At 47.4% G+C, this 26,392-nt stretch overlaps 1 protein-coding gene across 1 annotated transcript in view; it reads right to left on the bottom strand.

Moving 5' to 3' along the window:
• Positions 1–26,392, bottom strand: part of PLXNA2 (plexin A2) — a 561,219-nt gene that overhangs the window by 514,042 nt on the left and 20,785 nt on the right. The gene's annotated exons all lie outside the window — the stretch shown is intronic.

Genomic DNA, 26,392 nt, shown 5'->3' with positions numbered 1-26,392 from the left:
GTCTGCAGACTCTTCTCAGTTCTCATTTATTTACATCCATTTATAACATTAACATCGCAATTGCAATGTCACTTCCTATTTTGACATCAACAATAGATGCCACATGATGTCACTTCCTGCATCGTTTAATCATGTCAGACAATGTCACTTCCTTTCCTGTGATGAAACCGAGGTCTGAGACCCCTGCCCCTCCCCCCCCGCACATTTAGCGCGCTTTATAAACCCCTGATTGATTGACTGATCAATTCCATTCCTGCTAATTTTGTGAAATATCCAAATTAGCATCTTTTTAAAGCCGGGAGCTATCCTTCCGTTTTGTTTCATTTTCTAAAAAGTAAACTTCAGATACAAGAGTAGGTCTTTTCAACTGACATGTTTTACTGTAGTCACTGAATAGCCTCGCTTCATCCAATAATGATCTAGGAAGGAGGCAGATTTAGCATCAGAGTAGCGTGGGGCATATTTCTCCTGATGATTTAAACCAAAGGACCATGTTCATGATCCCAGTTGCAAATCTTTTTTGTCTCAAAGTCTTATATTGTCCACAACTCTTCTCCTCTTAAAACTATGATGAATTTTATAGCATCCTCTTTCAGTGGGTATGAAAACTCATCTACCCAGTACCCTCATCCTGGTTACCTACACTGTTGAATCCTGAGCTTGAATCTAGTTTAACTTAATTTCAATGCATATCTTCTGAAACAAATACAGCATTGACAAATAAATCCTACTCCTGCGTTGCATTTCGATTCCCCCAATAGCACTTAGACTCTCTCTTTGAACCAGTCTATTAAATCGATTCCACCTTTTGGGAGCTACATCCCAGAGGCTTTTCTCAATCCAGAGCTGCCTCCTGGCCTGATGTCAACAGCAGCACTTTTGACCAGTTCTGGCTTTTTAATCAACGATATCTTCTATTTGCCGATCACATAAAAGCCTCCTCCCCACTGGCCCGGCCCACAAATTAGTGGAACTCCTTGTTCATGGTCCATCTGAATGTAATATCCTGAGTGTAATTAGAACCTTGATCAGGAGGGCGAGGTGCTGGTACAGGAGACATCAGCCAGCCTTTCAAAGATGCTGCCCTTGAGGCTGGCACTGAAAGACCATGGCTAGTGTCTACTCGAACCCATCGAGTCATGAAATAAGCGTGTTGAACAGGGGCAGCTACTCTGCTAAGGTGGAGGAGCGTCGCCTCACTGCTTTAAGGCAGTGCAAGGAAAAAGAAAATGACAATAATGAAACGCGTTATTATCATTTCCTTTTTCTGTTCCTAGGGGCTGGCCAGAGCAGGGGAAAGGGGAGGAGTGGTTTGTCGACTCAAAGCACACATGAATATTTGACCGGTCTTGGGCCGCCCAAACATTCATGCACACTTTGCATGTTCCCCACCACGCTGTATTACACCGCCTGGTGGGGAACGTGCACAGGCTCCTTGTCCCCGTCTGAGCACCGAACTAAAGTGCTCAGACCAATCACAACACTGCAATGCAGCGTTGTGATAGGCTTAGGAGAACTTATGGGAACCAATGACAACGCTGCATTGCAGCAGCATTGTCACTGGCTTAGGGAGCCTGGGAGCCTGGGAGCCAGGGTGCTTCCACTGCAATGAGAGAGGCTGCAGAAAGGTGGCGGGTGGCAGCGCGAGCAGCAGGTACTTTTTTTATTTTTTGTCTATTTTCTACACCCCCATCCCGCTTTCCCCGTACTCCCCCGCCACTGTTCCCTACCAGCCGGCACTGGTGTTGAAAGAAAGAAAAGGTATCAAGCCTCGTTAAAATATCTTTCAGGCAGGCTGACGCAAGAGCTCAGGCTGACTGGTTATAAACTGAGAAGTTTTCAGACTGAAAGCTATAGCTGGGACAGGGGGTGTCACATGTCAGGGTTGTATTTCAGAAAAACATTAGCAAAAACAACCTGTGTTGGAAATATTGTCCCTAAATATTGTTTACAAAAATACCCTTCTGATGGGGTTTAGAGTTTCTACTATTAACTCCAAGGGGGAGATCTTTTTGTAAAAGATTTTGAGGACCCAATATCTAGATCAAATGATATTTTGGTTACAATATTCTGAGACCACACCCTTGTCAAGTTCATTTCTCAATCTGCCTCTCTATATCTACAAGGCCCTGGTATAGCAAAAAAACATTTATTTCGCTTAATAGCATTAGAGTAAACTGGGGTGTAGCTGTCAAAGGTGCAGCGGTGCAGTGGACAGGCCCAGGACTGTGAGAGGCCTTCTGAATTCCAAGTGTTGATGTGGTGAGGGGGCACATGTTCTGTGCTTCCACTTGGGACCAGGGCACTTTTGCTCCGCCACTGCAACCAAACACACAGTGCTGCCTGAACCCAGGCACTCTTCGATAAGATTCCTACGAGCAGATTGTGAGGTGCGACACTGGCAGTAGTGAGGAGAACTGCAGCTAAAAAAATGGCGTCGAACTTCTTCAATAGCGGCGCCTCTTAAAGTTTATTATACCCTCAGAGGCTGGAGAGCGAGGGTAAGTATAACCAAAAGCTGACTTTTGGCCAGAGCTTCCATTTAAGAGAAGAACGAAAAGGGCTGAGAGTTAGCTCCGTACCTTCCCCAAACTTGTATGTGTTTAATATTTTTCCAATGACACACGTGCCCAGCTCCTCTTATCCAGTCCCAGCTCAGGCTGCAGTGCCCCGCTCCTGTCGGGTAGGGTGTTTCCCAAGGAAAGCACTTTGTGCGCTACGCAGCACTTCTTCCACCTCCAGTGCTTAATTTGTAAAAAAAAGAAGTGCAGGTGCTGAAAATTTTGCCAAGGAGACCACTGCTCACGTCTTACTCCGGTGAGTCCCACTTTCAACACTCTCACTGCCTCAGTCTCTATCTTCTAACCTTAATCTGTTGTCTGTCCCCTAAGTCTTTGCTCTAAGAGTCTATCCTCTCACCTCTCTAATTGTTTTCTATCATCTTTGTCACACCCTATATTTCTGATTTTCCCTCTATTCATTTGAGCCCTGCCCTTTTTTCTCTTTACTTTTATCCATGCTCTGCTCTCTCTCCCCTCGATCTTGGCTCTTTACTATCACTCTCTAGCAGTGATTAGCTGTGTCTCCAAATTATCATTTGTCTGCTTCTTTTCCTCTGTCCTGTCCTCCACATCCTTTCATTCTATCTTCTCTCTTCTTAATGCTGTCTTCTTCACATCATGGCTGCTTTCTCTTTGTATCTGATTTGCTCTCCTCCTTTTATTCTACTTTGCTCCATTATATCTCTCTCCTCTCTTGTTGCTTCTTCTCCTCTTTACTCTTGCTGTCTCTGATCTCTAACACTGCTGCTGCCTGTGACCCCTGTCGTCAGCCTGTACATGTCCCTGCTATTTTGAACCCTGCTTTTTCCTGTTGTCATTCCTAAAGAAGCAGAAGATGACGTGTTTTACTTTCTTACCTACACCGAGTGCAATATCAAAATGTACACCAAACGACTATGCTTTTTTGCATATATTAATCAGTGTAGGTTGACTGGGTTTATTGAGGAACAGGCGGCTGCTTGAGCGCAGCAGTGCTGCCTGCAATTAGTAGGTCCAGGGATGGCGACGGCATCGACATCCACTGCTCAGCTTGCTGTGACCCTGCCTGCTACAGCACAGGCTTTGTCCCCAGCAGTAATGCTGCCAATGCCGGTAAGTATGGCTGTGGTGCCTACTGGACTCACTTACCCTCAGCAATTACCATGCTGAGGTGCAGTGTACAGATTCTACAGGTGACACCATGGCGCACAAAAGTTGTTTTGGGCCACAGCCGCATCGAGCACATTGAGGATAGCAGCAATGCAGGACTACGTAACTCTGGCTACGTAACAAGTGGAAGTCCACACTTACTTTCATTTATTCTTCCTCAAGAGCCCTCACTCCCTAGTTCCAAATGCGCTCTTGCAGCTTCCTTGCCTCAACTCCGTCATGAGACGGCCCCCAGCTACAATTATCCAATGGGAGGTTTAGGCTCAGGCAGTGGCAGGGTGCAGCAGACTAGGGGAATAGAATGCAAGCCATAGTTTGTCGATGACTTCTTGGATTTGTGAACAGCGTGATGACATCATCACTAACGTGGTGATACACACTCATGCCTGCCTGGACAGGCGTATGCCGGCCTGCCTATGACCATTTACCAGCCTGTCACCATGCAATGTATGTTATTCTTTTTATTTTGAATTTGAACAATTCATGTTGACCACCACCTGCAGGTTCAAAAATTGTTGCCCCGGCCCTGTGAAAGAAGTGCAGGTGCTAAGCACCTGCTCAAATTAAGCACTGTTCACCTCACACCTCGGGCTCTGAATGGATGGATAGATGTCTGTCTGTCTGTCGGGCTTGCTGTTCCACAATGTGAAAAACCTAGAAAAGCTCAGATCCCGGGCTGGTAAAATGTCGAACAGCAGATGAGAGGCATTTCCTTCTGCGTCGCCAACGCACCAGAGAAAGAAACAGCCTCGCGTTATCAGACAACACGAGCAGACGGAGCAGAGATAGTGCGAGGCCAGCCTGGCCGGGTAGCAGGTCAGGTCGAACTGGGCTGGCAGGGCCAGACTCGGTTGGCGCCAGCGTGCTGTCAGCATGTGCCCACCTTATTGGCCCTACGTGTAGTAAATGTTGTTCCCTGTGTGCCAGGAAGGGGGACTGAGATGGAAAAGAATCAACGCATAATGTCAAGTTAACACTCGTGGCAAAAACATTTGGGGGCAGATTTATGAAGACCGTGCGCCGCCGGTGCGTCATTTTTAACATGGGAAAAAGTGACGCACCGGCGGTGCAAGGCCTTCATAAATCTGCCCCTTGGTTTGTATGCTGCCTTATATGGACATGGTGCAATATTCTGACGTGGAAAGGAGGGCTTTCCTCCCAGAGAAAATACGTATTAAAGTTGCAGACCAAAAGGATCGATCGACTCCAACTTTCAACATTCTCAGGTGGATAAAATGCACACCATGGCACGTTTGCTTGATGCTAACAATTTAAAAGCTCAGCGGTTCATTGCATCAGATGTTAAGTGCTACATGAGTAGAAAGCTGTGCACTGCAGAACGTCTGAGACGAAAACTCATATAGAAAGGGACGAAAAGTATGAAACTCCACATCAACAAATGGTTCTAGTGACTAACAGCATCGGAGCACACGAGGGCGAGTTATTTAATTTTGGTTGCAATGTGACCTTGCCTCCTCCGGGGTCTGGCCTGTAATTTTATGTAAGCTAAAAATACATTTGCCATATGAGAAGCACTGTTCATTGGCTATAACTTAATAATGCCTTCGACTCTTGCAGCTTTCTGTAACACCTACTTAAACGTCACTGCCTGGAGGGCCCTCTCGGAATAGGCCAACAGTAACAGGCCTGGCTCCTCTGGAGAGCCCCATACGCTCGTGAAACCCAATCTGCAATAATTTTGGCAGCCATGGCTAATTCACACCCTCCCAGGGAGACCACCTGCCCAGGATTTCCATGGATTCCACGGCTCAGGCAAACTGTGCTGGTAGTTTGTGTAGAAAGTTCAGAAACAGACGAATAGCATGTGCCAGTACAAACCTAGGAACACTGTGATGCATGCAAGACTCTGTGGAAAGATGTCTCTGTATCTGCGAATAATAACTAGCCTGACAGAGAATTTTACATCTGAAGAGGACTGTGACAGAAACCTTAGTTAGCCTTGACCCTCGAGGAACCTAGAGTGGGCCGCTTACGAACCATCTTCTGGGTCCAATTTCTGTACATTTATTTTTACACATTGTACAAAAATTGGAAATTCTACAAACCTGAATGTATAACAAGTTCCAAGTTAAATTGCCTGTCATTATCTCCCTGGTGCAATGTTAGGTTCCTGCACCTACCGACACACCTCCAACAGTATTCACTTGAAACCATTTGTAATGGGTCACCTGCGTCACTGCAGGGGGACCCCTTGTTAAGTCTTTGTTACTACAGTAACTTTGTAAAAGACTCAACCTTCTTCTAAATGCCATTAATAAACAATGCTACTGCTCAGGAGACATGTCAATCCTCCGTGTAAATAAATAGTCAAAAGCATAGATTACCCACTGCCAGGTGACCTTATTAAATAACTGCTTAAGTTACTTTATCCCTTCAATCAACACTTCATGACCACAAAACCAGAAAGGATCCGGGACATTTTAAGCTATATCTGAAGTAACAATCCCACATCAAAATGCAGCAGAAATTTAAAGTCACAGCCTGTCCTCTTGACTGCATAAACAGGGCACTCAGAGGCACCATCATGCCTTGGGGCAGTGGGCGTCAGTGTTTCTACGTTTTGTCTGGGCCCTGCTGCTTGCGGGGGCTTCATGTCTTCGCTGCTGGCAGAAGCGGATGGACCAACATGGACTCGAATGATGGTGCATGGCGATTTAACCTCTCCCTTAGGGGAGTGGGCACACGCATCCCACACGCATTCATCACAGGCGTCACGAGTGACGTGAGCCTGTTTATAAAAGGGCCCGGGTGCACATGCTTGAGGCAATTTTCCAGTTTAACTACATCGCTGCGGCGGCTATTCCGCCGCAGCGCTAAGGGGGCGGGGCGGCCGCACGGCGGCCGCATGCTGGTGACGGAACCGCTCCGTCATAGCCGCGGTTGGGCTGTGCTCATGACGGAGCTGTTCCGTCATGACCCCGCCCGCTCAATTGAACGCCCAGCGCAGGCGCGGAATCCGCGCCGCGCAGGCGTGGCGGCCGGGCCATGACGGAACCGCTCCATCATCAGCACAGCGCCACCGCAGCTGATGACGGAGCGGTTCCGTCATCAGCATCGAATTAATCACTATGTCCGAGTCACTCCTTTTAGTATCATGGGGGCCTATGGCCCACAACACAACACCTCCTAAGACCAGCCCGGAAGGGATTACCATCGCATCCGTTTACCCTCTGACCTGTCTGCTTGGCAGGACCCTCCCAGTCATTAAGCTCCTCGAGCAGCTGATGGCGAGAGCAGGTGATACCGGTCTTTAAAGTAAAACGAGCAGCTGCTGGGACCCCGGCTGCAGGAAGTCTCCACTTCTGCAACCCCATTCCTGCTTTCGGCTTGTCCCTCCTGACGCCTTTGTGATTCATGTGTGTCCGCGTGCACCGGTTCCCAGTCACTGCACAGACGTGATGTGCACACATTGCAAAGAGCAGTACCTTTGACTCTAGTCTAGAGGGGTGCACTTTTTTTTATTACTCCCAAGCCCCTTGGAGGAGGTGGGTGCAGGTCCACTCGCCGTGTCCTAGGGTGCCACCTCTCTCCTTGGGTACCCTGAGGCACCCACTCTCTCTCCTGGGGTACCCAGAGGTGCCTGCTCTCTCTCCTGGGGTACCCTGAGGCACCCGCTCTCTCTCCTGGGGTACCCTGAGGCAAATGCTCACTCTCCTGGGGGTACCCTGAGGTGCTTGCTCTCTCTCCTGGGGTACCCTGAGGCACAAACTCTCTCTCCTGGGGTACACGGAGGCAAATGCTCCGTCTCCTAGGGTATCCAGAGGTGCCTGCTCTCTCCTGGGGTACCCGGAGGTGCCTGCTCTCTCTCCTGGGGGGCCCTGAGGTGCTTGCTCTCTCTTCTGGGGTACCCAGAAGTGCGTGCTCTCTCTCCTGGGGGGGCCTGAGGTGCTTGCTCTCTCTCCTGGGGGGCCCTGAGGTGCCTGCTCTCTCTCCTGGGGGGCCCTGAGGTGCTTGCTCTCTCTCCTGGGGTACCCAGAAGTGCGTGCTCTCTCTCCTGGGGGGCCTGAGGTGCTTGCTCTCTCTCCTGGGGGCCCTGAGGTGCCTGCTCTCTCTCCTGGGGGGGCCTGAGGTGCTTGCTCTCTCTCCTGGGGTACCCAGAAGTGCGTGCTCTCTCTCCTGGGGGGGCCTGAGGTGCTTGCTCTCTCTCCTGGGGGGCCCTGAGGTGCCTGCTCTCTCTCCTGGGGGGCCCTGAGGTGCCTGCTCTCTCTCTTGGGGTACCCTGAGGTGCTTGCTCTCTCTCCTGGGGTACCCTGAGGTGCCTGCTCTCTCCTGGGGGCCCTGAGGTGCCTGCTCTATCTCTTGGGGTACCCTGAGGTGCTTGCTCTCTCTCCTGGGGTACCCTGAGGTGCTTGCTCTCTCTCCTGGGGTACCCTGAGGTGCCTGCTCTCTCTCTTGGGGTACCCTGAGGTGCTTGCTCTCTATCCTGGGGGGCCCTGGGGTGCCTGCTCTCTCCTGGGGTACCTGACAGGGCTCCCAGGCTGGGGGGAGGGGCGTCCGCACATGTTTCAGCCTCTGCTCCACTGCATTCACATCTGACATAGTCTCAATCTCTTGCGCTATAGGCTCGCACCTGCACCTTATGCCAAGTGTGCCCGGGTATTGTGGCAGTGCGGTGGGTGTATGCTGGGCCCCAAATTGTTCCCCTTCAACTGAATTTGATTGGGATTTGTAGACGCAGAGTTCTCTGGGTGGAGGAGCAGGGTGGCTTCAGGCTGCCGTGCTCCAGGAGGAGCCACCTTTGGGTGGATGAGCCAACCCCCGAGTGGCCCATCGCTGGGTCATGGGATGGTGGAGGGGACTCTGCACTCACGGCACCTCAGCCTATGGCACTCCTGCCAGGCCCAGGAGCCCCGGCTCAGGGCAGAGACCCCCCCTCTCTCCTTTATATCCCTGGTTTGCAAAGCAGTGAACATGACGCTCTGTTGGGGCCTTTAGGGGTTGATGGAAATGTGGAGGTGAAAGTGTTTTCCTTCTGGTTGTAGAGAGGATGGGTGGGGCATGATACTGACCTATGGAACATTCTGATTTGTACACCCAAGGAATGAGAAATATTATTTGATCGGTCTGTTTCCCCTGGCTGGGAAGTAGGGGCTATGCCAACCTTCCTAAGGAAGTGGCTTTTGCCACTCAAACCTCTGAGATTGACCCTTGCTGTTCCCTGGGTGAAGGAAGAGGGATTGGGGAATTGGCCAAGATCAAACAGTGCCCAAGAGCAGCCTTGCTTGCCATAAAACATGGTTTTGGGTGCAGTTAATTTTTATGGTCACTTATGGGTAATGATTATTATCTGCTCCTGCGTGAGAGAACCCAGAAATCGCCAAAAGAATGTCCATAGTTCTTAGAATGTTTGTGTTTCTTTATAATTACTATAAGTACACACACACTAACGACAGGGCTCTCCTTGGTTGCCCCCAGACCCGCAGGGGCCGGGAGGGGCTGATCAGGCCAATCTCTCGCCCATGGTTAGCAGAAGACTCCATACCGCAGGGACACCATGCATGAAACGGAGATTCACTTCCACAACCTTCTGAAGTTTGATACTGAAGTCTAATGGGTTGAATCGAAAATAAGTAGTTTTACCATTGGCTTATTGCATTTGCTATTTGAATGAAAGCATAGAACTTACTCCAGGAAGTTTAGGAGTAAGTCTTATCTAAGTTAGGAGTAAGTCACAGCTACGTACAGAAAAAAGTGGTGATTCGTGCACCCCATGTTCTAATACCTAAACCTACTTGTAACAGCCGCCAACTTGTGCCAGCCAAGAGTGGGCGGCCTTGAGCTGGAAGTCGAGCACTAGACTAAAATCAGTGAGACTGGAATATCTTGTTTAAACTCTCAGAAACAAAAAAAAGAAAATGTCCTGGTTGAGCAAGACATCCTGTCACCTCTGACGAATTACGATGGACAGGTAAATAGGGGTGCCTGTCCCAGCAGGTAAAGCTGGGTTATTATCTCTCTTCAAAGCTGCATTTCTGCTGAGCACAAAATGTGCTCTGAGCCTGCGGGGGACAGAGAGCCGACACATACCATCTAAGCACAGTCTGGGCCCGGCTCCTTCATTCCTGCTGGTTGAAGACTACTCACTCGCGATCCATGCAATAGTAAGCTCCACGCCACCGCGCCGTGATACGCGGGAATCGCCTCTCCCAGAGAAACCATGTCTGGATCCCAAAGAGTTGACTCATTTTGCTCCAGCTTTAGCTGCCCCTACTAAGCCAAAGCCCCTGAAGTGAGCAGCAATCTTGTAGCCTCAACATTTCATGCATTTAACAACCTTGTGTTCCACAACAAATGAAAGAGGGTCTGTTATAGGGAGCAGTTGCTATTCTAAACAACCTCAAGTTGAAGGCACCAGCATCACCATGGTGGTGAATACGATCGACCTAGCAATCCTGATCAATGCGTTAGCCACTTTCTGGTTCGCGAGACATGGAAGTGGTGTCACTGGTTTCACACTGATCACTCGCCAGCAATGGCGTGCAGTCCATTTTAATTTAACATAGCCCAAGTGGGTCATGGGCTCCCACAGGGTTTGGCACTTTCCCACTATTGCTAAAGCCTATTTATGTCTCTTCCTTTCTGTGACTCAGTCATTTGGCTTATCAATGACTTTCAGTTAATGGCAAACCTTCACGAATGAAGGGTATTGAAATTTGGCAAAGTATATATGCGTAGTGTAGCAATGGATGACGGTCGATCAACTTGTACTGAACCAGTCAAAAAGAGTGATGGTAGTGGTTGGCACCACCCTTTTTTATGGACATCAAATGTATGGCTGCATTTGCTGGGTTGATGTTATGCAATCATGCTGGGCTTCCTGGCAGAGCATGAGCTGTGGTCCATCCACCATGTGTTTGAAGATCTAGAGTTCCAATTAAACCATTGTGTATGGTCCATTCACCACGTGTTTGCATGTCCGGTTTTCCTACATGGAGTCTCTGCCATGGTGGCCCACACATTATTCTTATTGGTTAAAAAAATGATACATCTTTGGTGCTTCTCAAATATCTAAATTGATGTGTCCTGGTCCAGCAGTACAAGCAGGCAAGATGCACATGGGCCTGTGATACAGAGAGGAAGCGTTCTCCCTCGTCGGAGCGCTGCACTGGCTTCCACTCGCGGCCGATCAAGTTTAAGGTTTTTGTCTCATGTATCAAGCCTTCCACGACCAAGAGCCAGCCTTCTTTACAAAAGAAGAACTCATGAGTACATTACTATACTATCGATGGATTATATATATAATTTTATATAAATATATATAATATATATAATACATAACATTACACTACTATACTTTCCTTGAGACTAACACCAGCTCTCTTGATTAAAATACCCAAAATCAAGAACCAGTGATAGCCCGCTCTCCATATTGTGTTACCAGTTGTGGCATTGCTTCCCTGTGGGCTCTGAAACTCAGGGAATACATGTTCAGAAGAATGGTGAAAGGACACCTGCCTCCTTCATCAATATGAAGATTTTTAATTAAACTTGTGTCAGACTTGATTTCGTTCTGTAGCTTTAAATGCCATTAACTTGTTCTAATTGCTGTAAATAATAGATTTTACTTCTGCACCATTCTGTAGTGCTCAGTTTATCCTCTTCCAAAGATTAAAGGCGTTGTCTGCCTCGCCAGGATTCAAACTCATTTCCTCCAGAATACCACAGTTACCAGCAGTGAATAGTCACCCCTGTCCCATAAGTGTCAAATGTAGTTATGTGTTCTTTTCTCCACAGCACAAATAGCCCAGACGGGATATAAGTGCTTTAGAAGAGAATTTAATATAACATATACCATACCATAACATAACATACATTAAGCACTGAGGATACGTAAATGTGCACCTAGTGGTTTTTCAAGGCATCACAACTGGAATAAAGCAATTCCGCATTCCAGTAACCGTTCTACCACTGGCACATTGTGTGATCTTGGATCCATTGCTGTGCTTTTCCCCACTTATATAACATGCAGATTAACAATCCACTGACCTATGAACAGTGAACACACTAGATCAGTACCTCCTAAGAATGAGTAGTTTTATTTAGGGTATGCACCTGCTACACAGTGGTAAAACTGTGAGGCCTTTACTGTTAATCATCAGCAAATTCAAAATGGTGGATCAAATGGCCACATGTTCTTGCACAAAGCCCATCTACTTAAAAGTGCTACTAAACCTCTGGAGCTCGTTGGTGCTACGCAAATACTGCAGTACATGAAGAGTGTGAAAGCTCTTGGGACTCGCGCACATAGAAGTCAGACAGATCAGAGACAAGATCTCTCCCTCTGCGGATACAGATGTCTCTTTACAGAAATCAATGTCCATATTTCATCTTTAAATGCCCGATGATCGCTGGGAGGTCATTCAGCGTTCATACTAATGGGGCTGACGATGATGAATCCAATTGTTTTCCATTTGTATCTATCTGGATTCTACTGAGCGCGTGCAGTTATTTTGCTTGCAGTGAGCGAGCGCGCCTTCAGAAACCTTCAATGTTTGCTGATGGTGAGGTGCCACTTGAGAGTGTATCTTACTAAAGTTCAATTGACTTGTCACTAGGAGTAGTCAATTTGACGAGGACTATTTTCTACACTGATGGATCTTTATCAGAGCCATAAAGGTATAGGGGGAGGAGATACATTTTTAGGTGGGAGAGCATTTTGGTTATTGTATAACCCAAAATGTGGGTCTGTCAATCAGCTATTATAGTGGTTTGTTTCCAGAAGACCATGGATCAGACAATTTCAGGCTACACAAGACCACAACAGTTTCTCTTAACACCTTTATCTTTTCTTGCAGATCTGGGTACATTTCAGGGAGATTTGTGGGAGTGTGGTTGCAATTCAGGGAGATATGGCGACAATAGGGGCATCCTGAAGGCTGTTAGCCAATCAAGGAAACATGCTTGAGTCTGAGAAGGCGCTGTTACTCTAGCTGGCACCAATTTAAGAGAATCTGTTGCCTTAAGTTAGAGGTTGACTAAATGTATTTGGGCACATCTAATTCTTCCTTCAATTTCACCTGGAAAATGACTACCGGATATACATGTTTGATGTCATACCCAGGCTCAATCCATCTTGCTGCTGTAGTTGCTAAGTTACAAGGGTTTGGGTCTGGTGGCAAAGGTTCTCAAGCACACTGAGGTCAGCATGGACGAATCTTGTCTCTAGAGAAGATCCATCATGGACCCAGAGAAGCAGTTCAGAGCTTGTAAGAGATGTCCTACAGAGCACCTGGATTAGGAAAAATCTGAAAAAAATAGCAGAGGTCCCCAATGGGAACGTCCATCACACAAAGCCGCTATTGCCCTGCTGTCAATATTATTACATGCTAAACTAGATTTTACTTCTCAAACTAAGTTTTTATAATTGCTGGATTTAGTTGGTTCAAAAATAACAAGCAATTAAATAACCATCTTAAGTGACATGACAACAAACTGTAAGGTGAGCTGCGCTGATTCCTTTGAGCCAAGAGCCTTGCTAATTTCATTCGAAAATAGCTCAGTGGGTTGAGACCCTGCCACAGTGTAATTTCTCCTCATTGCAGGTTTCAGTCTTAACAGGGAAAACCCTAACCTACATTCTTCAGAAGTCGGTAAAATGGGAGGCACTGCGCTGGTAAAAGTGCAATCAGTCTACATCCCAGTCCCCTGTGTTCACCATTCAAATGATCAATATGATTTTCATTCCGAATAAATGGAGGGAATAAACTGCAGGCGGAAGTAATCTTCCGAATTCAAGGCCCGGTGCCTTCTGCAATGGCGGGGACGGCTGTCGGGCTGTGGGCACCATCAATGGCGGATGAGATGGGCTGGCGCACCGCGTACGTGTGACTGTCACCCTCAGACTGGCACACAAAGGAACACCTGCAGCCCGTCCCTTCCCACGGGACATAAATGCGTGCATTGTGACTGCAAACATCCCGGAGCCTGCCAAGTGCACAAATAAAGGGAGGGCATTTGTTTTGAAAGTGTTGCCTTAAACAAAGGCGTCTGCGGCTGATGCACGAAGAATGTCTCCTCTGGGCATTTCTACAGTGGGGAATCTGCGAGCAAAATAACAAGGCCTGTCCACGGCGCAAGAGGCCACAAAATGGGGGCTGGTTCCAGGAGCCCGGGTACAATGGAGGCCAGCCTGGTGAGCGGGCTCCTCGGAGGACGGAGGCGGGGAGGGAGGCAAAGATTTCGTGACGGGAAGGGGCCTGGCATGCTTCTGACTCAACCCCAGCCCTACTGGCACTGCAGAGGCGCCGAATGTTTGCAGGGAACTCAAAACGCACTAAAAGCCAGCTGCCTCTGGCAAGTAAGCATACTCGGGCCAACAAAATGCAAATGACGTGTAAAGGACGGCTCTATAAGTCAACACCTGTCACTGATGAATGTGGTTATCGAAATGTCTGATTCAGCCTTTCATACTCCCTAAGTCAATAAACTGAGTGCCATTATTTGGATAATGGTAACATGCTTTGCACAGCGCTTCGAGGTAGCAGAGGTGTGCGATGAAGCAGTTGCCAATCTGTTGTTTTCCATGTTAGAAGTACTATGGGGCAAGTCCCAGCAGTACGGTCCGACACGGCCCAGCAGTGTGTTATAACAAGCCCCGGCACACACTGCTGTTGGCTACAAAGCCAGGCCTGGGTAGGTGTTCTTGCTAACCAGGGGCGGGGTCTAAATCTGGCGGTGCCGTGTTTCACCACAGGCTCTGGTTTCCCGACTGAATCACAGGGACCGGCCTTGAGAATCCCCCATCGGCCTTAAAACGCTGCTGTCATTCGGCTCGGCTTTATCGGTGGAAATGTTCAGCTGTCCACAGCTTTTTTTCCTGCCAAATTCTTTCCACATATGTTTGCGAAAAAGCAACTTGCTGGGCTACTGTCTTCCAGTAACCCCAAACCGACACAAAGTAGCTCTGGTGAGTACTGACAAGAGCGTAAAGGCGAGCAACAGCCTTCAAACATGTTTCAACCGAAACAACCATAGAGCCTTCGGAGTCAGGCTATTGGAGCAGACTATTGACACCTTCTGCTTTTAAACCCAGACAAGAGTGTGGCCCCTCTTCGGTGTTTAGTAGCCTGTGCAGGGCCCCATTGCCTGCCTGTTGTGATGCTTGGATTTTAATATCCTGGACTGAATGGGCATGATGCTGAGGGTGTGTGGGCACTTTGGAACTTTCACAGAGACTGGGCATTATGAACAGCGTTTGGTCATTAATTAAAGTGAGCCTGGCATTTTCAGGAGCAGAGAATATGTAAATATTCAGTTTTTATATAGTGCTGGACACCGTCGATTGATCCACACGCTCCCAATTCTGGCGATAAGGGAATCGAGGGACAAGGAAATCAATGGGAGTCCGCAAGGTCACACAATGTGATCAAGTGCAGACGCCAGGATTAAAACTCGGGACTTCATGTTCCATTGTCAACAAACCAGCCTCTCGAGTCTGTCTACTGCTGATTAGCTGCGCAGTATGCTGAATATAGTTACATCTGTATATACATTGATCCATGCGTGGACTGAGGTTTTTATGGTTCAAGCCTAGTTGCTAAGCAATGGTCGGTGCATGCTATATGTTGTTATGCTATGAATTGATATTTGTATAGGGCACAGGCTGCCGCTCGTATGTCATTGCAGCACTTTCTGGCGTTTCCCAACGGTGCTGAGGTTTTCATTGCCCCCCGCACTAGGATTCAGCTTGAGAGGATTGCTGTGTTCGTGGGTTAGCTACAAGAGACAGGAGGATCTGCAGTCTTCGTCACTCGTCACTCTTTGAGATGTCAAATACATCACATCTATAGGTCGCGCAGTATCATTCACTGTGATGTCATCAGGGCCAGACCTTGTTGGCAGTTTCCCTTCTTGTGAAGGCATCAGATCCCAGGGGTACGTCTTTCCATTCTGGGATAACAATGTAGTAGGTCAAGCAGAGCATTTTCCTTTCATGCCATCAAGGTTGTGAATTCTGTCAGTATAAAAACTGAAACAATTCTACAGCTCAGAATGCTGGCAAGCTTGCAGAATGAGCACTGTATATTGTGTCTGTTATTCTCAATACTTTGCTGCTGTGTGTTTTTTACACTACTAATCCTCTCCATAATGAACGTGGCCTACAAAGACCTCACCTCCATTCCTGCACACCTCCTCCGGGTTTCTGTGCATTGCATGCTTGACTTTGCTCTTATGTGCAGGGACTTTGTCACCTAAGTGATATGGTCAAGATTTGAAGAGGTTGTGCTTTTTGCTGTCCATGCCTCACCTACCTTTCAGGTCAAACGTCCCAGATCCAAGCTGGATAACTCTGAGTCTTAAGGGTCACACAGACCTGCGGAGTCTTGTTGTCTTATTTTACTCCTTCAGTCAATTCCAGCTTTTCAGACAATCTGCTTGAACACGCAGTCCCCCATTTTCCTATTATAGGTGCGGCCTAAAAGTTCCCAAAGGCAAGGCCTTGATGGCCAGGCTAACAGTAATGTCACACACACCCAAGTGCAACTGAAGCGAGACTCTGGAGGACATGACACGGATGAGCGATAGTTGGCTCCATCTCCGCCAGGGAAGGATGTGCCAACACTACTCCAGTCCTCAAACAAGGTCGTAGTGCCCCAAGATCCTACTCCCCCCCGGTTAATACAGGACCTATTTCCTTGATGTGGAAATAGAACATCTCATGCTCTGGTTCCATGAAAATCTTTAATTTAAATCTCTTATTCGAGCCACTGGTAAGGGGAATTGTGATCATGGCTCTCTGAAAAGATGGCACATTCGTTGGTTCTTATGCTCCTATCCCTTTGGTGGGAAGGAAGCATCTTCAGCCCCTGTGCTCATACCTATATTGTGAGAAGGAAGCATCTTCGGCTCCCATGCTCTTATCTGTATGGTGGAAGGAAGCAGCTTGGTCTCCTGTCCTCATACCTCTATGGAGGGAAGGAAGCAGCTTGATCTCCTGTCCTTATACCTCTATGGTGGGAAGGAAGCATCTTCGGCTTCTGTCCTCATACCACTATGATGGGAAGGAAGCATCTTCGGCTCGTGTCCTCATACCTCTATGGTGGGAAGGAAGCATCTTCGGCTCCTGTCCTCATACCTCTATGGAGAGAAGGAAGCATCTTCGGCTCCTGTCCTCATACCTCTATGGAGGGAAGGAAGCATCTTCGGCAGGTGTCCTTATACCTCTATGGAGGGAAGGAAGCATCTTCGGCTCCCATGCTCTTATCTGTATGGTGGAAGGAAGCATCTTCGGCTTCTGTCCTCAAACCTCTATGGAGGGAAGGAAGCATCTTCGGCTCCTGTCCTCATACCTCTATGGATGGAAGGAAGCATCTTCGGCTCCTGTCCTCATACCTCTATGGTGGGAAGGAAGCATCTTCGGCACCTGTCCTCATACCCCTATGGTGGGAAGGAAGCATCGTCGGCTCCCATGTTCTCTATAAGAAGGGAGCTTTACAGGCTCTCATGGTCACACGTGTCCTGTGACCTGGAGCTTCATTGACACCCGGTAGTCTACAGAATTCTCTTTACATGAAGGAAAGAGCTAGAGCGGGCGGACCAGGGTCATCAAACAGTCCAAAATTTCCCCTTCGCTTCTGTTCCTTCACCAGCCCCAGAATGAATCCTCAAAGCCTGAACGATGAGCCAAAGAAAAGGCTTTTCTACTTGTATAGTGACCTTTTCATGCACTGCTTTCAATATTTACAGCCAATGACAACTGCACAGCGCTTAGACGTGGTCTTGTCCTCACTGTGCACCATTAAAATGTCTAGGTGACTGCATATATAGATATGTGTAGAGTGCACACGTCACAAGAGAGCACTATGGTGGTGAACAGTGCGAATGCACATACTCATTGACACCTCTTTGGCAGCTCTGACCCTCTGCAAAAGACATTTCTCATATTTTTTCACTGCTCAGAGCACCTTTCCTCCCTCTTCCAGTTGTGCCAGATGGTACCTGTCCTTCCCATGTCAGATATCCATATTGTCACCTCCAGTTTTCAACATTGAATTTGCTGAGGCGATTACGGAACTATTCAATAGAATATTAAGATCTTTACATCTGAGGTCAGAGAATCCTTCTCCCAGGGCATGAAAGCAGTGGCACGATGGATGTCTTCCAACTACTTGCAGTGTAACGTTGGGAAGACAGAAGTCATGCTGTTTGGTGAGGCAAAATTGCTCTGGACCCCAGACTGGTGGCCACAAGATCTCAGCCCAGTGCCCAAGCCTAAACAAACTGTTAAGAACCTGGGTGTCCGTTTAGATCAGGAGCTTACTCTCAAACAGCATGGCAACCAGGTGGTGGGAGCTTGCTTTCATGTAATCGGTATGTTGCGAAAAATCTTCCCACTACTACCTGATAATACTAGGAAGACGCTGGTCCAGGCGCTTGTTTTGAGTCGCCTGGACTATTGCAATGGCCTGCTCCTGTCGGCCAACGAGGGAGTTATGAACAGACTTCAGGTGGCTCAGAACACGGCTGCCCGCCTGGTTCTGAATGCCCCTTCCCGCACGCCGTCTAAACCTCTGCTGACAAAACTACATTGGCTATCTGTCAGACAGAGGGCCAAGTTCAAGGTATGCTGTACCATCCACAAAAGCCTGAATGGAATGGGCCCTGCATATCTGAATGCTAAATCTATACCTTACATACCATCTCGGACACTTAGATCTAGTGAACAAGGCCTTTTGTGTGTTCCCAGAGCAAAGAAGACCAGACATGGAGCAAAAACATTATCTATAGCCGGACCGTCTCTATGGAATAGTCTCCCAATATCCCTCAGGCTATGTGTAGATCATCTTCCTTTTAGGAAAATGCTAAAAACTTTCTTGTTTAAACAGTAGATCACATTAGCTTCTAGCATCCCTTCCTCTCAACTCTCTGTAGAAGCCAAAAGCACGGAGATACTCCTTCGGGAGTGAAGCCAGCGCGATACAAACTCGCAAATAAATAAATATCAGAAATGAGAAAATACAGGGCCTCTTGAATGATATTTACAGAGGGGGAGGGTAAATAAAAGAAGCACACATTTTAACACTCATCAAAGGCAACGAGCTTCCAGAAGTAAATTGCAATTATGAAAACAGCAAAGGTAAGGCAGACAGATGAAAGGACAACGCGCGATGCATAACGAGACAATGGCATGTGTTTGACATCTCTAGGTAAAGCAGCTGTTCCAAGTTGACTTCAATAGAAAATTGACCCAACTTGATGACAGGATTCAATCGACTAGAGGCTAAAACTCCCCCCGAGGCTGACGGCAGACAGGCGAGAGTTTGATGGCAGACAAGGACTGTGGGGCGGCGGGCCCACCCAGTCTGCCAGGTCCTTGCCTAGAATTGAGACAGAAGCCCTGCGTGCTCCCAGATGTACCCAGGCTTTATAGCGATGCTGCTATAAAAAGAAAATACTGAGATAGGAGCAACAATATTTCCATGTAGGGAAACAGGGGAAATAATATGTCCAGGAAGGAGCGAAGCACGCTCAGTGGGGTAATTTGTGTGTTTGAGAGATTTATGTGCGACTTCCATGTCACACGATTTAACCTGAAATATTGTTGTGATATCACCCCAGGTCAGAGAGACCCCACGAATCCTGCTCTGGGTTTCCCATTTTTGAGTTGTGGTGCAACTATTATATTTTTAAACCACCCAATGGAATCCAGATTTTATTTCTAGGAGGTGTCGAGTGTTTGAGTGAGTGGCAGGCCCCCACTCCGCCGACTGGAGCTCCAGTTATAGGTGTGTTCATCTACTTGGTCCAACTGAAGTACACAACATTAAAAGACAAAGAGTGCACCAATTTGTTACACGAAAGCCCAGAACATCATTCTTGGAAGTGTCCATTGGGTATTACTGCATGGGGGGTCCATTAGCATTACTGCATGGAGAGTTCATTGTATGTTACTAGATGGGGGTCCATTGGGTATTACTGCATAGAAGTGCCCATTGGGTATTACTGCATGGGGTTCCATCGGGTAGTATGGCATGGAGGGCCCATCGGGTATTACTGCATGGCGGGTCCATTGGGTATTACTGCAAGGGGGGGGGGGGGTCCATTAGCATTACTGAATGGAGAGTCCATTGTATATTACCGCATGGGGGTCCATTAGTATTACTACATGGGGGTCCATTGGGTATTACTGCATAGAAGTGCCCATTGGGTATTACTGCATTGGGTTCCATCGGGTAGTATGGCATGAAGGGTCCATCGGGTATTACTGCATGGGGGTCCATTGGGAATTACTGCATGGCGGGGTTCATTGGGTATTAATGCATGGGGGTCCATTATTAAGGTTCATTGGTATTATTGCATAGGGGTCCATAGGTAATTCCTCCAGGTGAACCAGGTGTAATACTACTTATCTGGGGTAGACCATTCTTTCCACTATGCTCCTTGCACATTATTTGTACTTTGTCCCATTCTCTCGCCTCTCCTGGTACCTCTGTTCCATCTCCTCTAATTGACCCCCAGAGTGGTAAAATGCACCATAAACTTACCACCAAAGCATAATGATTCGGTTTATGATGTACCCCATTATGGTGCCGGAGACACAGCTCTAAAAGTACATTTCTGGCAGCAGCCGCGGCCTGTGCAGGTAACAGCGGTTGGGCCGGGTGGGGGTATTCTGACAGATGATGATGAGGGAAAATTCATTATTTATTTAATTTTCCTTCAGCATCGTTCCTCGAAATCCTCCCCCTCCTCTCCCCCCGTGGTCCCACCTCTCTTAACTGCACAAACCTCGGCTGGCTGGCAGTAATTTCTGTCATGGCTGTCACTGGTTATTGTGAAGGAGCAGGTGTGGTCTGGTGGTGTTGATTTAGAAGTTTTTGAGTCAGGGTCACGAGCATCACTTAAGTGTGTGATCTTGGGCAGGTAACCGGATCTCTTTAGCCTCAGGAGAGTGAACAGAACTATTCGGTCAGCTCCAAAGAACTAGTTCTGCTGGTGCAAATGGCATCGACAAACAAGTTGATGGATGAGGCTGTCTTCTGTACGGGATAGTACAAATTCTTCCCTAAAGTTCAGGCTACAAGGCAGGGCCTGGCTGAAATTAGCGAGCCATCTCCTCTTACACTGTCACCAGTGGCCTGTGCTTTTCAGCTTTCAGAGGGCTTGTCTCTGCAAACCACAACTAAAATGCAGCTATAAATTACTGAGTATACAAAGCAATCAAAAAAGCAAAACACGCAGTGTTCAGCTGCCAAATACAGAAAACCAGAGAAAATAAGTTGTTGAAATTGCAGCCGTTGATTTCCACGGTGGTTGCACCCAGGCATAGCGCTTCTATTCGTCTCATCACCAGGGACACAGCGAACAAAGTGAATATGTGCCTGCAGATTTAAGAAAAAACGAGAGCACAAGCAAAATGACAGAGACCACACCACTTTTAAAGGCAGAACGTTATGTGGCAGGTTTATGTGGCAAGGAAATGGGTACTTATGGGGCATCTGCAGTCCCTCAGCCCTGTGTTGGGGTGAGGGGCTTAGGGAGAAGGAGTGATTGGTTGCTTTACACTTCCTATAACCTCATATACAGGTTTAATACTTGGGTTTGCAGATGCTCCACGTTATGTTATGAGGCATGGATAGCGCATTTATGCCATCAATATGGCCTCCTAGCACTGTGTAGTATCCAAAGGGGTTGCAATGTTAGAGGTTTGGATTAACTTTGTTTTGGTTCAAGGACATTTGAGCTGAGATGTGTATTTGTGGGGCGTTTGAGGTACATATGGCCATTAGCAGAGGTCTGGTCAGTCTGAGGTAGACTGGGGCTATCTGCAGAGGCGCAAGCCTTTGATCTACAGAATAAACAATGTAAAAGAAAATACTGCTAAACTGGTTATAGGGATCAGTTTATTGAAGAGCACCACGCAAGAAAACAAATATGTAGAGAGTACATGTTGACAAAGAATGAATCTCAACACTTGTCAATATTGATATATTTCATAGCAGTGGGCCAATTTGAGACCGTTAGAGAGGCGTGGGGAGGGAGTAGGTAGGTTGTTTCATAATATGAGTGAAATGACATGACAATGTAGCAGACAGAGCCAGTGTATTCTAGTGCCCTGCTTTCATTGCCTTCATCTGATTAAAAATAAGACCTTTTAGCGTGCATGAATTGCTTGGTCTTAAATTAGTGGTGTCCAACGTGGAATCAAGAGGGCTGGATCAATGCCAGATTTGTTGGATATACACATACAATTGATTTTAATGACTGCACTTAATATAGCCAGCGGTTATTCAAAAAATCTGCGGTGGAGCGGATACTCCTGGATTTATATTGGGCGCCCATGAGATATATCACGAGTCTCTTATGCGGACACTGGCGCTGAAAGTATTTGATGCTTAAAACAACTCCATTGATTTGGCCAATGAACCAATTATGCTGCAGTGTTTGTTTTCATCCGTTTTATAGGTGTTCCTTCAATTTTGTGGCAGATTAGAGAAGGTCAAATGCATTACTTTCATTGGTGTAACCTAATCGCTAAATCTAGAGGCCTGCTTGGCTTAAAGCATCCAGGCCCCTGGTTCTCACGCTTATTGATTGATCTGTGCTTAAACAAGTGCTTGATGTCTGCGTCCGTCCGGCCTAGCGCCAAGGAGCGCCTTGTCGCTGCCAAGAACCTGAACAGAGAGCTCCGACTCTTCCTGTTTGGGTGCTTGCAAAGTTGTAAAACAACCGAACTTCCTCCTGCTGAGCCAAAGAAGAACTTCAGTCCGAACAGTGCCTTTCTGCCACCCTTCCAGGCTGGGGGCAGCAGATTCAAGATGGAGGACAATGGGCCGGGGCAGGTCAGAGGTCATTCTCATATTCAGTTGCTCTACACCTTTCACTTTCGAGGCAGGGATGTACAGCTGCAGACGTCTCTGGCCCAGATGGCGAGAGAGGAGTGGGGTGCAGAGGCTTGCCGTGGACCTTGGCATGGCTGCCTGGCGAGGATGATGCCAGCTGGACCATCTTTCCGAGACTTCCATGTCATTTGGAAGCACTGATTAGGGTGACGTACAATCTGGACACGGTTATGGGTACTCTGGCGGTGTGTATGCAGAGATGTCTATGTGTGCACCATTGAGTTTAGTCTGGACATGCCTGTGCATGCACTCATGTTTGTGCACTAGGTGTCTGTGCATATGCATTCGTGTGCTTGCCCTGTGCAGTTTGACAAGTGGACGTCTATGTACATCACTGTGTCCGTATCATTGTGCGTGAATCTCTACACCTGTCTGCACTGTGCACCCTTATGTTGACAAGCATGCGTTTGCTTCTATAAATACCTTGTGCATACCGCGTAATCCCTCTGTGCCATCCCACTCCTGCACGGTGTGTGTTCCCTAGTAGGTGCATCAGTGCACAGCCTTATTTGTGGATCCCTACGCGTACTTTCTACATTCTGTGTGCATGAATGATTGCACATTTGGAATCGCTGATTGTGCCCCATGTCTGTGCACTATGCAGCCGCGAAGGCGTGTTTTGCATCCAGAATGAATCCCTATTTTTGCACGCATTTTTTCATAGTACTCCTCCTGCCTTCGGATTTCTCTGTGCTTTGTCGTGCCCGTGAAATCCTCTTTGTCTCCTAAATGCCCACACAATGTCACACTCCTACAAAATGTCTTTCTCTGATTCACAGTTTCTGTCACCCCTACCAATTCCTGGCATCAAAATATTCTCATTACATGCGCATTTACCTCCAGGTCGTCTTATTCTGTTGTAAAAGTAAATAAAGAAAGCTGCCTCCCAAAACAGTCAGCATCCAAACACACCCGGCTGCACAGCGATGATGCTGGAAACATAGCTTAGTAGGTTAATATACCTGCTGCAGAGAGCTGTGTGCACCCTGCATGTAGCAGGATTTCATAAGAGAAGGACATATCCAACCTTCCATTCCTAACAAAGCGATGAAAGGAGTACTGTAGTGATGAGAAGCAGTAACGCCTGGTATGAGCAGTACAAGGAACGCATGATTATGACACCAGGGACTATATACAATATATAATTATTATTATGTCATTAGTTTCAAGGTTGCTTTCAAAGTTATTTAAACATGTTACTGCCTGCATTGCATTCTGGTACTTGTAGTCCTAAATTTATAATAAACGAAATTAAATGTTAACTTCCAAAATACAAAGAACACCAGACTGGAAGAATTACACGCACTCTGGAAACTGCGCAACTTGACACAGAGAACGCGAAATCTCTGTGTCAAAAATGCGAAAATAATTCTCCTTTTTTATTCCGTCTAAAGACTGCTATCTGACTCGGGGCAAGGGCAGCAGGATTGATGCTGTTTTCTGTAAATACGGTGTCCACTTTAAGATCAGATGCGCTGTCACATAGGCCCTGCGGCCTCTGTGTTTGTGCGCCAGGCAGGTGTGTACATGAAAACAGCCGCAGGGAGATCCCCCACACAAGCGGCAGGCACCTGCAGCCTGTCAGCAGGCCGTCTCCTGACAGCCTAGCAGGTCACTGCAATGTTTAACCTGCCCTCCAGGCCGAACACCGTCCATGACGTGCCCCCTAAACGCTCTCGTTTCCACCAAAAGAATAACAACCTAACAGAGAAGCATGCTCGGTGACAAGGCCCTTCCGCGGAGGGTACCCGGGACTCTTTCTTCAGTCACTCACGTCATCTCCTCCCCAGCTGTTGGTGATGCTTTGAGAAACAAGATGGCGACGTAAACCCAGTGCCTTCGGTACTGTATGTGCCCACTTAACTTAAACACCAACAGGACGATCAGCGGAGATGCAAACATAGGTGGCAAAGTCCGGGTCCTAACTACTCTGTGCGTGACACAAGGAAGTGTTTGCAAAATGTGTTCAATTTGCATTTAGTGTCTGGCTCCTAGTGTAATTACGTTTGTATTGGAGGCCTCTGGTATCTGTTGGCTTCAGTTGTGTTTATTTAACAAGTAAAATGTCCCCTTTTACCCTATCTGTAGGGCAGTTCCTCAGCTGGCAATAAGCCAGTTTCTACTAGGTCCAACTAGGTTCAGCTGGGCAAGTAGATTATCCACTTGGCTTACAAAACGGTCACTGCAGTTCTGGATGAACTTGTGTTGCTGTACAATACAGAAGACGAGAAGCAGAAGTCAAGCTGAATTAGTATTAGAAAAATATAGATTTTTTTTTTTGGAGCCAAGTATTACCAAATTGATAGACAGGATTCAAAGTCAGACCTTTGTCCTCAGAATGTATATACTCCTTTTTTTAGTCGTTCATACCCGAGGCTTGCAGCACCCAACTTACAATTGGGGAAAACCAATGCCAAACTACAAGTTTCACATTTCATTGTGTTGTTGGATAACAAATACTGGACTGGTTGAAAGTGCTCGTGCTGTCATGGGTGCGGCTGACAGTTCTGGAGATTGTAGCAGAATATAGGGGGAACTGTGGCATTTGTTAGTCAGTGGGGGTACAGGGAGTGTGTGGGGACACAGAAGAAACTGGTGGACCTAATATGTTGTCGTACATGTGCCCCCAAAGCTGTAAAGTGTGTGCACACGGGTCACCACCCCATAATCCCTAGAGTAAATAGAACAGCCAGGACGTGATGTAACTTCTGTCGAAATGGACAGTCTGTCAGGACTGAAGCCACGTCCCCTCCCCTTCATGTGCAACATCAATCAAAGCACATAACTAAAGAGGTTCACCAGTGACACATCCAAAAATGTCTACAGGGTGGATGTCTCTTTCTCCGGCAAGAGACAGCTGCCTATCATGATATGGGAATGTGTCTGCTGGACAGTCACTCTTTGGCTGTGATACCACTGACAGATGCCTCGTTTCACGCTATGGGCTGCAGGCTTGGGTCACTTCAAATGAAGCAACTGAACAACAGCTCCAGATCACAGTGGTTGGTGTAAAGAAGCATAGTGGCGAAGGTGGTATGTGGTTTTACGGTCACCATACACTCTTAGTAATGGGGTCTGCAGGTCACGCAACATAACTTATCCCAGCTTATAGCACAGAAACTGAGGTGCTCATGAGCAGCAACACCTGCTGAAGACAACGCAATACATCAGCCTTTGAAGGGACAGTTAAGACCAAGAGTCCTGAGCTCCGCCACCTGTGGGTCTCGCCCGGGGTCTTTCCATGAATGTATCAAGCACATATCATGCTGACCCGGGCTTTGAAAGCCGGCCCAGTGTATCCAACCCCTCCTCCTTACAGCTTAACCGAAACTTTTTAAAAAGCTCAATACCCTTTTTTATCTGCCTTTGATGGACTTTTTATTTCCTTTTACACTGGGGAGCGAAAGCCAGATTAAAACCTTACGCCGCAAAGGACATTTATCTCACTGTCTTCTCCTTCAATTCAATTCTAACCTGGGCGCATCGGAGATAAAAACCCGAGTCCTATCAGGAGGCCGAATCAGAATCCACAAAGGCGCTTTCCCACAATGCATCCCTGCTACCTTTCTAACCATGGCCACATTCATTAAGCCTGTAAGAGTTAGGCCCTGCAGGCTTGTGGATATCCACCGCCAACCGCCAAGGCAGGCCGGCCTGGCGCAGACGAAGAGATTGCGGCTTAATCTTGGAGACAAGATAAGATACGGTAGTAGGCCTAAGCTATTTGCTCACATCATCTGCATACATGGTTCCATTTCTGCTTTTTATCAGTATCGCTGTAACCATTTAACCAGAGAGGAAGGGAACACTGCCGGCACT

This window comes from Lissotriton helveticus, chromosome 5_1 (genome assembly GCF_964261635.1).
Source record: "Lissotriton helveticus chromosome 5_1, aLisHel1.1, whole genome shotgun sequence".
In the NCBI taxonomy this organism is placed as follows: Eukaryota; Metazoa; Chordata; class Amphibia; order Caudata; family Salamandridae; genus Lissotriton; species Lissotriton helveticus.
This window is presented reverse-complemented; position numbering and strand designations above follow the sequence as displayed.